The sequence below is a fragment of the Ranitomeya imitator genome, chromosome 4 (assembly GCF_032444005.1).
Source record: "Ranitomeya imitator isolate aRanImi1 chromosome 4, aRanImi1.pri, whole genome shotgun sequence".
Classification (NCBI taxonomy): Eukaryota; Metazoa; Chordata; class Amphibia; order Anura; family Dendrobatidae; genus Ranitomeya; species Ranitomeya imitator.
Genome location: NC_091285.1, coordinates 91,051,304 through 91,063,158, shown reverse-complemented (window position 1 = coordinate 91,063,158; position 11,855 = coordinate 91,051,304). Strand labels below are relative to the sequence as shown.

Below are 11,855 nucleotides of genomic sequence, written 5' to 3'. Positions count from 1 at the left end.
TTAATATACTACATGAAAAAAGCTTCCTTAGAGTAAGTTTAGTGAATTTTCATACATTTTAACTTCTTCAAGGTGGAAAATGGATAGGTCTCTAAGCAAAAAGAAAAAAGCAATGATTCTATCTACTGTCTTTTGCATGCACTTATACAAATACAAAATAATAAAACACATGCTAATTGTTCTATTAGCAAAATCATAAATATAAGCTAAAAAGTTTCAAAGAAAAAATACACTGGCAGCAGTGGGATTTGAACCCACGCCTCCAAAGAGACTGGCGCCTAAATCCAGCGCCTTAGACCACTCGGCCATGCTACCTTTAACAGCATGATTTTTACGATTCCTTATCTTAACTGAAAACCGCAAAATTATACAAATACAAAAGATTAAATCACATGTTAATTTGCATGTTAGCAAAATCATAAAAATAAGTACAAAAACATTTCAAGACCGCATAATACTGGCAGCAGTGGGATTAAAGCATATGCTAATTTTGTATGTTAGCATAATTATAAGAATAAGATAACAAGGTTTAACATAGCATAATGTTCTAGAATAGTCTGTTTAATCGCCGCATACTCACAGTTCGCCCGAGGGTCCATAGCTCTATAGGCTTCAGCAGCTCCACCCTCTAAGAACCCCACAAGATGTCGAACTCGCTCCCTTTCCGGGACTTCCATTAATCAACACTGATGCTCAAAGTCCTGGAAGTAGCCCTCAATGTCGCCTGCAGCCTCATTAAAGGGCTTAAAGTCTTTGTGGGACACTCTGGGGAGTTCCCTCATGGTGGGTGCTGAGGTTACAGTCTGTCTGGAGCTTCTAGCCGCTTCCAAAGCGATCTGCTCCAGCAATGCCATCTCCTGAGCTCTGTGAATGGCCTTCCTCTTATCGTCTATGGTGGCCTCTTCTCCCAGAAATGCCAACTCCTCCTCGTACCACACAACCCACTGACTTTTTTGGGTATTTACCTCCGGCTGCAGTCTTTCCTCCATTTGCTGTGAGGATCCTTCCTCAGTGTCATCTTGCAGGCGAACTCCTTCCAAAGCCTCAATTAGCTGCTCCTTGGAGAGTCCTTTAAAACGGACTACTACTTCATGGGCCATTGTTTGTAGGTTCATCGCAGTCCAGCTCTTGTACTCTGCGGTGCTGGTTCCCAATGTTGATGGGCTTTTGTCCTCCATTCCTTCTGCTCTGATCCCACTGCTGCCAACCAGTTTGTGACGGGGTGTACAGCAGAGCAGGAAGGGACAACAGGCCGAGGGATGATCCAATGAGATTTATTAAAGCAGGGAGCATACAACATCAAATATCCATAATGTCCTTCAAGTCCACCAGAAGTCCACAATAAGCCCAAGTAAATAAACAGATCTGGAGGTGCTTTCCAGTAATCCCGCACCCGATAAACGAAACAATAGTCCTTCCACGAGTCCAACAGAACAGATTCGGGGGCACCTCCCGATAATCCTTGTGCCAGCTAACAAAGCAATAGTCCACATGAGTCCAAGGGATGCCAAAACAATCTCACAAACGACGAGATATGTCCTCAGCTCAAGTCTCATCCCGTTCGCTTCCGCAGTCACAGATGGACGTGGGGTCTTGCCTCAGCTAAGAATCCCCACTCCTTCCCCTTTAAGGATCAACTCACATCTGATCTCAAAAATAAGAATGGATTGTCTGAGCTCCTGGGATCCGCCCATGAAGGGGGGTAGGGGTCACACCTTCTATTCAATGGTTGGGTCCACCTGAAGATTCTAGACTGGTCGGCTCCTCTTAGTCTATCAAGTATGTACATATGACTAGCCACCTGCTGTGAGAAAGAATGGCTATTCTTCACTAGTGGTGTTGACAAACCTTAATTACATTATAGCTTAGGGCTGCAAGTATTGGGGGAAGGAGACATATTGTTACAGGTGAACTCCCAGCACAAGAAAATACATAAATTACAGCTAATAGAAACCAGAGAACAGTTACATACATCAAATGGCATATCATTCAAATACAGGACAGGGCAAAAGTACATATCATGACAGACATGTCTCTAAATATTAGGAAAAAAACAATAATTCTATCAACTGTTTTTATCTTAACCAGAAAGAAAACACTTAAGCAAATACAAAAGAAGATTAAAACACATGTAAGTTTGTATGTTAGTAAAATCTTAAGAGTAAGTTCAAAACAATTTTCAAGCACATATCATACTGGCAGCAGTGGGATGAAAGCACATGCAAATTTTGTCTGTTTTCATAATTATAAGAATAAGATCAAAAGATTTTCAAGAACTCATACTGCTGAGTCATACTCAGCATGATTAAGTAGGCTTCCTTAGAGTAAGTGAAGTACATTTGACAACATTTAAAATTAGTGCATGTTGGAAAAAGGGCATGTCTCTAAACATTAGGAAAAACCAATGATTCTATCAACGGTCTTTATCTTAACTGAAAACCGAAAAATCATACAAATACAAAAGAAGATTAGATCACATGCTAATTTGCATGTTAGCAAAATCATAAGAATAAGTACAAAAACATTTCAAGACCTCATAATACTGGCAGCAGTGGGATTAAAGCATATGCTAATTTTGTATGTTAGCATAGTTATAAGAATAAGATAAAAAGGTTTTAAGGAACTCTTACTACTGGCAGCAGTGGGATTTGAACCTACAGGTCTGTTGTAAAATGGTTAAGTCTCTAAACAATAGGAAAAACCAATGATTCTATCAACTGTCTTTTCCTAAACAGAAATCCACACACTCATGCAAATACAAAATCATAAGAATTAGATCAAAAGGTTCTGAAGACCTACTGGCAGCAGTGGGATTTGAACCCACGCCTCCAAAGAGACTGGAACCTAAATCCAGCGCCTTAAACCACTCGGCCATGCTACCTTTAACAGAATGATTTTTACGATTCCTTATCTTAACTGAAAACCGCAAAATTATACAAATACAAAAGATTAAATCACATGTTAATTTGCATGTTAGCAAAATCATAAGAATAAGTACAAAAACATTTCAAGACCGCATAATACTGGCAGCAGTGGGATTAAAGCATATGCTAATTTTGTATGTTAGCATAATTATAAGAATAAGATAACAAGGTTTAACATAGCATAATGTTCTAGAATAGTCTGTTTAATCGCCGCATACTCACAGTTCCCCCGAGGGTCCATAGCTCTATAGGCTTCAGCAGCTCCACCCTCTAAGAACCCCACAAGATGTCGAACTCGCTCCCTTTCAGGGACTTCTATTAATCAACACTGATGCTCAAAGTCCTGGAAGAAGCCCTAAATGTCGCCTGCAGCCTCATTAAAGGGCTTAAAGTCTTTGTGGGACACTCTGGGGAGTTCCCTCATGGTGGGTGCTGAGGTTACAGTCTGTCTGGAGCTTCTAGCTGCTTCCAAAGCGATCTGCTCCAGCAATGCCATCTCCTGAGCTCTGTGAATGGCCTTCCTCTTATCGTCTATGGTGGCCTCTTCTCCCAGAAATGCCAACTCCTCCTCGTACCACACAACCCACTGACTTTTTTGGGTATTTACCTCCGGCTGCAGTCTTTCCTCCATTTGCTGTGAGGATCCTTCCTCAGTGTCATCTTGCAGGCGAACTCCTTCCAAAGCCTCAATTAGCTGCTCCTTGGAGAGTCCTTTAAAACGGACTCCTACTTCATGGGCCTTTGTTTGTAGGTTCATCGCAGTCCAGCTCTTGTACTCTGCGATGCTGGTTCCCAATGTTGATGGGCCTTTGTCCTCCATTCCTTCTGCTCTGATCCCACTGCTGCCAACCAGTTTGTGACGGGGTGTACAGCAGAGCAGGAAGGGACAACGGGCCGAGGGATGATCCAATGAGATTTATTAAAGCAGGGAGCATACAACATCAAATATATATAATGTCCTTCAAGTCCACCAGAAGTCCACAATAAGCCCAAGTAAATAAACAGATCTGGAGGTGCTTTCCAGTAATCCCGCACCCGATAAACGAAACAATAGTCCTTCCACGAGTCCAACAGAACAGATTCGGGGGCACCTCCAGATAATCCTTGTGCCAGCTAACAAAGCAATAGTCCACATGAGTCCAAGGGATGCCAAAACAATCTCACGAACGACGAGATATGTCCTCAGCTCAAGTCTCATCCCGTTCGCTTCCGCAGTCACAGATGGACGTGGGGTCTTGCCTCAGCTAAGAATCCCCACTCCTTCCCCTTTAAGGATCAACTCACATCTGATCTCAAAAATAAGAATGGATTGTCTGAGCTCCTGGGATCCGCCCATGAAGGGGGGTGGGGGTCACACCTTCTATTCAATGGTTGGGTCCATCTGAAGATTCTAGACTGGTGGGCTCCTCTTAGTCTATCTAGTATGTACATATGACTAGCCACCTGCTGTGAGAAAGAATGGCTATTCTTCACTAGTGGTGTTGACAAACCTTAATTACATTATAGCTTAGGGCTGCAAGTATTGGGGGAAGGAGACATATTGTTACAGGTGAACTCCCTGCACAAGAAAATACATAAATTACAGCTAATAGAAACCAGAGAACAGTTACATACATCAAATGGCATATTATTCAAATACAGGACAGGGCAAAAGTACATATCATGACAGACATGTCTCTAAATATTAGGAAAAAAACAATAATTCTATCAACTGTTTTTATCTTAACCAGAAAGAAAACACTTAAGCAAATACAAAAGAAGATTAAAACACATGTAAGTTTGTATGTTAGTAAAATCATAAGAGTACGTTCAAAACAATTTTCAAGCACATATCATACTGGCAGCAGTGGGATGAAAGCACATGCAAACTTTGTCTGTTTTCATAATTATGAGAATAAGATCAAAAGATTTTCAAGAACTCATACTGCTGAGTCATACTCAGCATGATTAAGTAGGCTTCCTTAGAGTAAGTGAAGTACATTTGACAACATTTAAAATTAGTGCATGTTGGAAAAAGGGCATGTCTCTAAACATTAGGAAAAACCAATGATTCTATGAACGGTCTTTATCTTAACCGAAAACCGAAAAATCATACAAATACAAAAGAAGATTAGATCACATGCTAATTTGCATGTTAGCAAAATCATAAGAATAAGTACAAAAACATTTCAAGACCTCATAATACTGGCAGCAGTGGGATTAAAGCATATGCTAATTTTGTATGTTAGCATAGTTATAAGAATAAGATAAAAAGGTTTTAAGGAACTCTTACTACTGGCAGCAGTGGGATTTGAACCTACAGGTCTGTTGTAAAATGGTTAAGTCTCTAAACAATAGGAAAAACCAATGATTCTATCAACTGTCTTTTCCTAAACAGAAATCCACACACTCATGCAAATACAAAATCATAAGAATTAGATCAAAAGGTTCTGAAGACCTACTGGCAGCAGTAGGATTTGAACCCACGCCTCTGAAGAGACTGGAGCCTTAATCCAGCCCCTTAGACCGCTCGGCCATGCTACCTTTAGCAGCATGATTTTTAAGATTCCTTATCTTAACTGAAAACCACAAAATTATACAAATACAAAAGATTAAATCACATGTTAATTTGCATGTTAGCAAAATCATAAGAATAAGTACAAAAACATTTCAAGACCGCATAATACTGGCAGCAGTGGGATTAAAGCATATGCTAATTTTGTATATTAGCGTATGTATAAGAATAAGATAAAAAGGTTTTAAGGAACTCTTACTACTGGCAGCAGTGGGATTTAAACCTACAGGTCTGTTGTAAAATGGTTAAGTCTCTAAACAATAGGAAAAAACAATGATTCTATCAACTGTCTTTTCCTAAACAGAAACCCACACACTCATGCAAATACAAAATCATTTGAATTAGATCAAAATGTTCTGAAGACCTACTGGCCGCAGTGGGATTTGAACCCACGCCTCTGAAGAGACTGGAGCCTTAATCCAGCACCTTAGACCGCTCGGCCATGCTACCCTAATATACTACATAAAAAAAGCTTCCTTAGAGTAAGTTTAGTGAATTTTCCTACAGTTTAACTTCTTCAAGGTGGAAAATGGATAGGTCTCTAAGCAAAAAGGAAAAAGCAATGATTCTATCTACTGTCTTTTGCAAAACAGCAAAGCATGGACTCATACAAATACAAAATAATAAAACACATGCTAATTTTTCTATTAACAAAATCATAAATATAAGCTAAAAAGTTTCAAAGTAGAAATACACTGGCATTTGAACCCACGCCTCCAAAGAGACTGGAGCCTAAGTTCAGCGCCTTAGACCACTCAGCCATGCTACCTTTAACAGCATGATTTTTACGATTCCTTATCTTAACTGAAAACCGCAAAATTATACAAATACAAAAGATTAAATCACATGTTAATTTGCATGTTAGCAAAATCATAAGAATAAGTACAAAAACATTTCAAGACCGCATAATACTGGCAGCAGTGGGATTAAAGCATATGCTAATTTTGTATGTTAGCATAATTATAAGAATAAGATAACAAGGTTTAACATAGCATAATGTTCTAGAATAGTCTGTTTAATCGCCGCATACTCACAGTTCCCCCGAGGGTCCATAGCTCTATAGGCTTCAGCAGCTCCACCCTCTAAGAACCCCACAAGCTGTCGAACTCGCTCCCTTTCCGGGACTTCCATTAATCAACACTGATGCTCAAAGTCCTGGAAGAAGCCCTCAATGTCGCCTGCAGCCTCATTAAAGGGCTTAAAGTCTTTGTGGGACACTCTGGGGAGTTCCCTCATGGTGGGTGCTGAGGTTACAGTCTGTCTGGAGCTTCTAGCTGCTTCCAAAGCGATCTGCTCCAGCAATGCCATCTCCTGAGCTCTGTGAATGGCCTTCCTCTTATCGTCTATGGTGGCCTCTTCTCCCAGAAATGCCAACTCCTCCTCGTACCACACAACCCACTGACTTTTTTGGGTATTTACCTCCGGCTGCAGTCTTTCCTCCATTTGCTGTGAGGATCCTTCCTCAGTGTCATCTTGCAGGCGAACTCCTTCCAAAGCCTCAATTAGCTGCTCCTTGGAGAGTCCTTTAAAACGGACTCCTACTTCATGGGCCTTTGTTTGTAGGTTCATCGCAGTCCAGCTCTTGTACTCTGCGGTGCTGGTTCCCAATATTGATGGGCCTTTGTCCTCCATTCCTTCTGCTCTGATCCCACTGCTGCCAACCAGTTTGTGACGGGGTGTACAGCAGAGCAGGAAGGGACAACAGGCCGAGGGATGATCCAATGAGATTTATTAAAGCAGGGAGCATACAACATCAAATATCCATAATGTCCTTGAAGTCCACCAGAAGTCCACAATAAGCCCAAGGAAATAAACAGATCTGGAGGTGCTTTCCAGTAATCCCGCACCCGATAAACGAAACAATAGTCCTTCCACGAGTCCAACAGAACAGGTTCGGGGGCACCTCCCGATAATCCTTGTGCCAGCTAACAAAGCAATAGTCCACATGAGTCCAAGGGATCCCAAAACAATCTCACAAACGACGAGATATGTCCTCAGCTCAAGTCTCATCCCGTTCGCTTCCGCAGTCACAGATGGACGTGGGGTCTTGCCTCAGCTAAGAATCCCCACTCCTTCCCCTTTAAGGATCAACTCACATCTGATCTCAAAAATAAGAATGGATTGTCTGAGCTCCTGGGATCCGCCCATGAAGGGGGGTGGGGGTCACACCTTCTATTCAATGGTTGGGTCCACCTGAAGATTCTAGACTGGTCGGCTCCTCTTAGTCTATCTAGTATGTACATATGACTAGCCACCTGCTGTGAGAAAGAATGGCTATTCTTCACTAGTGGTGTTGACAAACCTTAATTACATTATAGCTTAGGGCTGCAAGTATTGGGGGAAGGAGACATATTGTTACAGGTGAACTCCCAGCACAAGAAAATACATAAATTACAGCTAATAGAAACCAGAGAACAGTTACATACATCAAATGGCATATTATTCAAATACAGGACAGGGCAAAAGTACATATCATGACAGACATGTCTCTAAATATTAGGAAAAAAACAATAATTCTATCAACTGTTTTTATCTTAACCAGAAAGAAAACACTTAAGCAAATACAAAAGAAGATTAAAACACATGTAAGTTTGTATGTTAGTAAAATCATAAGAGTAAGTTCAAAACAATTTTCAAGCACATATCATACTGGCAGCAGTGGGATGAAAGCACATGCAAATTTTGTCTGTTTTCATAATTATAAGAATAAGATCAAAAGATTTTCAAGAACTCATACTGCTGAGTCATACTCAGCATGATTAAGTAGGCTTCCTTAGAGTAAGTGAAGTACATTTGACAACATTTAAAATCAGTGCATGTTGGAAAAAGGGCATGTCTCTAAACATTAGGAAAAACCAATGATTCTATCAACGGTCTTTATCTTAACTGAAAACCGAAAAATCATACAAATACAAAAGAAGATTAGATCACATGCTAATTTGCATGTTAGCAAAATCATAAGAATAAGTACAAAAACATTTCAAGACCTCATAATACTGGCAGCAGTGGGATTAAAGCATATGCTAATTTTGTATGTTAGCATAGTTATAAGAATAAGATAAAAAGGTTTTAAGGAACTCTTACTACTGGCAGCAGTGGGATTTGAACCTACAGGTCTGTTGTAAAATGGTTAAGTCTCTAAACAATAGGAAAAACCAATGATTCTATCAACTGTCTTTTCCTAAACAGAAATCCACACACTCATGCAAATACAAAATCATAAGAATTAGATCAAAAGGTTCTGAAGACCTACTGGCAGCAGTGGGATTTGAACCCACGCCTCCAAAGAGACTGGAACCTAAATCCAGCGCCTTAGACCACTCGGCCATGCTACCTTTAACAGCATGATTTTTACGATTCCTTATCTTAACTGAAAACCGCAAAATTATACAAATACAAAAGATTAAATCACATGTTAATTTGCATGTTAGCAAAATCATAAGAATAAGTACAAAAACATTTCAAGACCGCATAATACTGGCAGCAGTGGGATTAAAGCATATGCTAATTTTGTATGTTAGCATAATTATAAGAATAAGATAACAAGGTTTAACATAGCATAATGTTCTAGAATAGTCTGTTTAATCGCCGCATACTCACAGTTCCCCCGAGGGTCCATAGCTCTATAGGCTTCAGCAGCTCCACCCTCTAAGAACCCCACAAGATGTCGAACTCGCTCCCTTTCAGGGACTTCCATTAATCAACACTGATGCTCAAAGTCCTGGAAGAAGCCCTCAATGTCGCCTGCAGCCTCATTAAAGGGCTTAAAGTCTTTGTGGGACACTCTGGGGAGTTCCCTCATGGTGGGTGCTGAGGTTACAGTCTGTCTGGAGCTTCTAGCTGCTTCCAAAGCGATCTGCTCCAGCAAGGGTTTCTGAGGGATGTTATTCTGGATTATCTCAATGAGAATAACTGTTTAACTCCATATCAGCATGGGTTTATGAGAAATCGCTCCTGTCAAACCAATCTAATCAGTTTTTATGAAGAGGTAAGCTATAGGCTGGACCACGGTGAGTCATTGGACCTGGTATATCTCGATTTTTCCAAAGCGTTTGATACCGTGCCGCACAAGAGGTTGGTACACAAAATGAGAATGCTTGGTCTGGGGGAAAATGTGTGTAAATGGGTTAGTAACTGGCTAAGTGATAGAAAGCAGAGGGTGGTTATAAATGGTATAGCCTCTAACTGGGTCGCTGTGACCAGTGGGGTACCGCAGGGGTCAGTATTGGGACCTGTTCTCTTCAACATATTCATTAATGATCTGGTAGAAGGTTTACACAGTAAAATATCGATATTTGCAGATGATACAAAACTATGTAAAGCAGTTAATACAAGAGAAGATAGTATTCTGCTACAGATGGATCTGGATAAGTTGGAAACTTGGGCTGAAAGGTGGCAGATGAGGTTTAACAATGATAAATGTAAGGTTATACACATGGGAAGAGGGAATCAATATCACCATTACACACTGAACGGGAAACCACTGGGTAAATCTGACAGGGAGAAGGACTTGGGGATCCTAGTTAATGATAAACTTACCTGGAGCAGCCAGTGCCAGGCAGCAGCTGCCAAGGCAAACAGGATCATGGGGTGCATTAAAAGAGGTCTGGATACACATGATGAGAGCATTATACTGCCTCTGTACAAATCCCTAGTTAGACCGCACATGGAGTACTGTGTCCAGTTTTGGGCACCGGTGCTCAGGAAGGATATAATGGAACTAGAGAGAGTACAAAGGAGGGCAACAAAATTAATAAAGGGGATGGGAGAACTACAATACCCAGATAGATTAGCGAAATTAGGATTATTTAGTCTAGAAAAAAGACGACTGAGGGGCGATCTAATAACCATGTATAAGTATATAAGGGGACAATACAAATATCTCGCTGAGGATCTGTTTATACCAAGGAAGGTGACGGGCACAAGGGGGCATTCTTTGCGTCTGGAGAAGAGAAGGTTTTTCCACCAACATAGAAGAGGATACTTTACTGTTAGGGCAGTGAGAATCTGGAATTGCTTGCCTGAGGAGGTGGTGATGGCAAACTCAGTCGAGGGGTTCAAGAGAGGCCTGGATGTCTTCCTGGAGCAGAACAATATTGTATCATACAATTATTAGGTTCTGTAGAAGGACGTAGATCTGGGTATTTATTATGATGGAATATAGGCTGAACTGGATGGACAAATGTCTTTTTTCGGCCTTACTAACTATGTTACTATGTTACTATGTTAATGCCATCTCCTGAGCTCTGTGAATGGCCTTCCTCTTATCGTCTATGGTGGCCTCTTCTCCCAGAAATGCCAACTCCTCCTCGTACCACACAACCCACTGACTTTTTTGGGTATTTACCTCCGGCTGCAGTCTTTCCTCCATTTGCTGTGAGGATCCTTCCTCAGTGTCATCTTGCAGGCGAACTCCTTCCAAAGCCTCAATTAGCTGCTCCTTGGAGAGTCCTTTAAAACGGACTCCTACTTCATGGGCCTTTGTTTGTAGGTTCATCGCAGTCCAGCTCTTGTACTCTGCGGTGCTGGTTCCCAATGTTGATGGGCCTTTGTCCTCCATTCCTTCTGCTCTGATCCCACTGCTGCCAACCAGTTTGTGACGGGGTGTACAGCAGAGCAGGAAGGGACAACGGGCCGAGGGATGATCCAATGAGATTTATTAAAGCAGGGAGCATACAACATCAAATATATATAATGTCCTTCAAGTCCACCAGAAGTCCACAATAAGCCCAAGTAAATAAACAGATCTGGAGATGCTTTCCAGTAATCCCGCACCCGATAAACGAAACAATAGTCCTTCCACGAGTCCAACAGAACAGATTCGGGGGCACCTCCAGATAATCCTTGTGCCAGCTAACAAAGCAATAGTCCACATGAGTCCAAGGGATGCCAAAACAATCTCACGAACGACGAGATATGTCCTCAGCTCAAGTCTCATCCCGTTCGCTTCCGCAGTCACAGATGGACGTGGGGTCTTGCCTCAGCTAAGAATCCCCACTCCTTCCCCTTTAAGGATCAACTCACATCTGATCTCAAAAATAAGAATGGATTGTCTGAGCTCCTGGGATCCGCCCATGAAGGGGGGTGGGGGTCACACCTTCTATTCAATGGTTGGGTCCACCTGAAGATTCTAGACTGGTGGGCTCCTCTTAGTCTATCTAGTATGTACATATGACTAGCCACCTGCTGTGAGAAAGAATGGCTATTCTTCACTAGTGGTGTTGACAAACCTTAATTACATTATAGCTTAGGGCTGCAAGTATTGGGGGAAGGAGACATATTGTTACAGGTGAACTCCCAGCACAAGAAAATACATAAATTACAGCTAATAGAAACCAGAGAACAGTTACATACATCAAATGGCATATTATTCAAAT

The 11,855-nt window shown here is 41.3% G+C and overlaps 2 non-coding genes across 2 annotated transcripts; both read right to left on the bottom strand.

The window, feature by feature from the left end:
- Window positions 1–2,799: 2,799 nt before the first annotated feature.
- Window positions 2,800–2,881, bottom strand: TRNAL-UAG (transfer RNA leucine (anticodon UAG)). Its single transcript has one exon. It is a non-coding gene; the product is annotated as a tRNA-Leu (tRNA).
- Window positions 2,882–8,731: 5,850 nt separating this feature from the next.
- Window positions 8,732–8,813, bottom strand: TRNAL-UAG (transfer RNA leucine (anticodon UAG)). The gene has a single exon. It is a non-coding gene; the product is annotated as a tRNA-Leu (tRNA).
- Window positions 8,814–11,855: the final 3,042 nt, after the last annotated feature.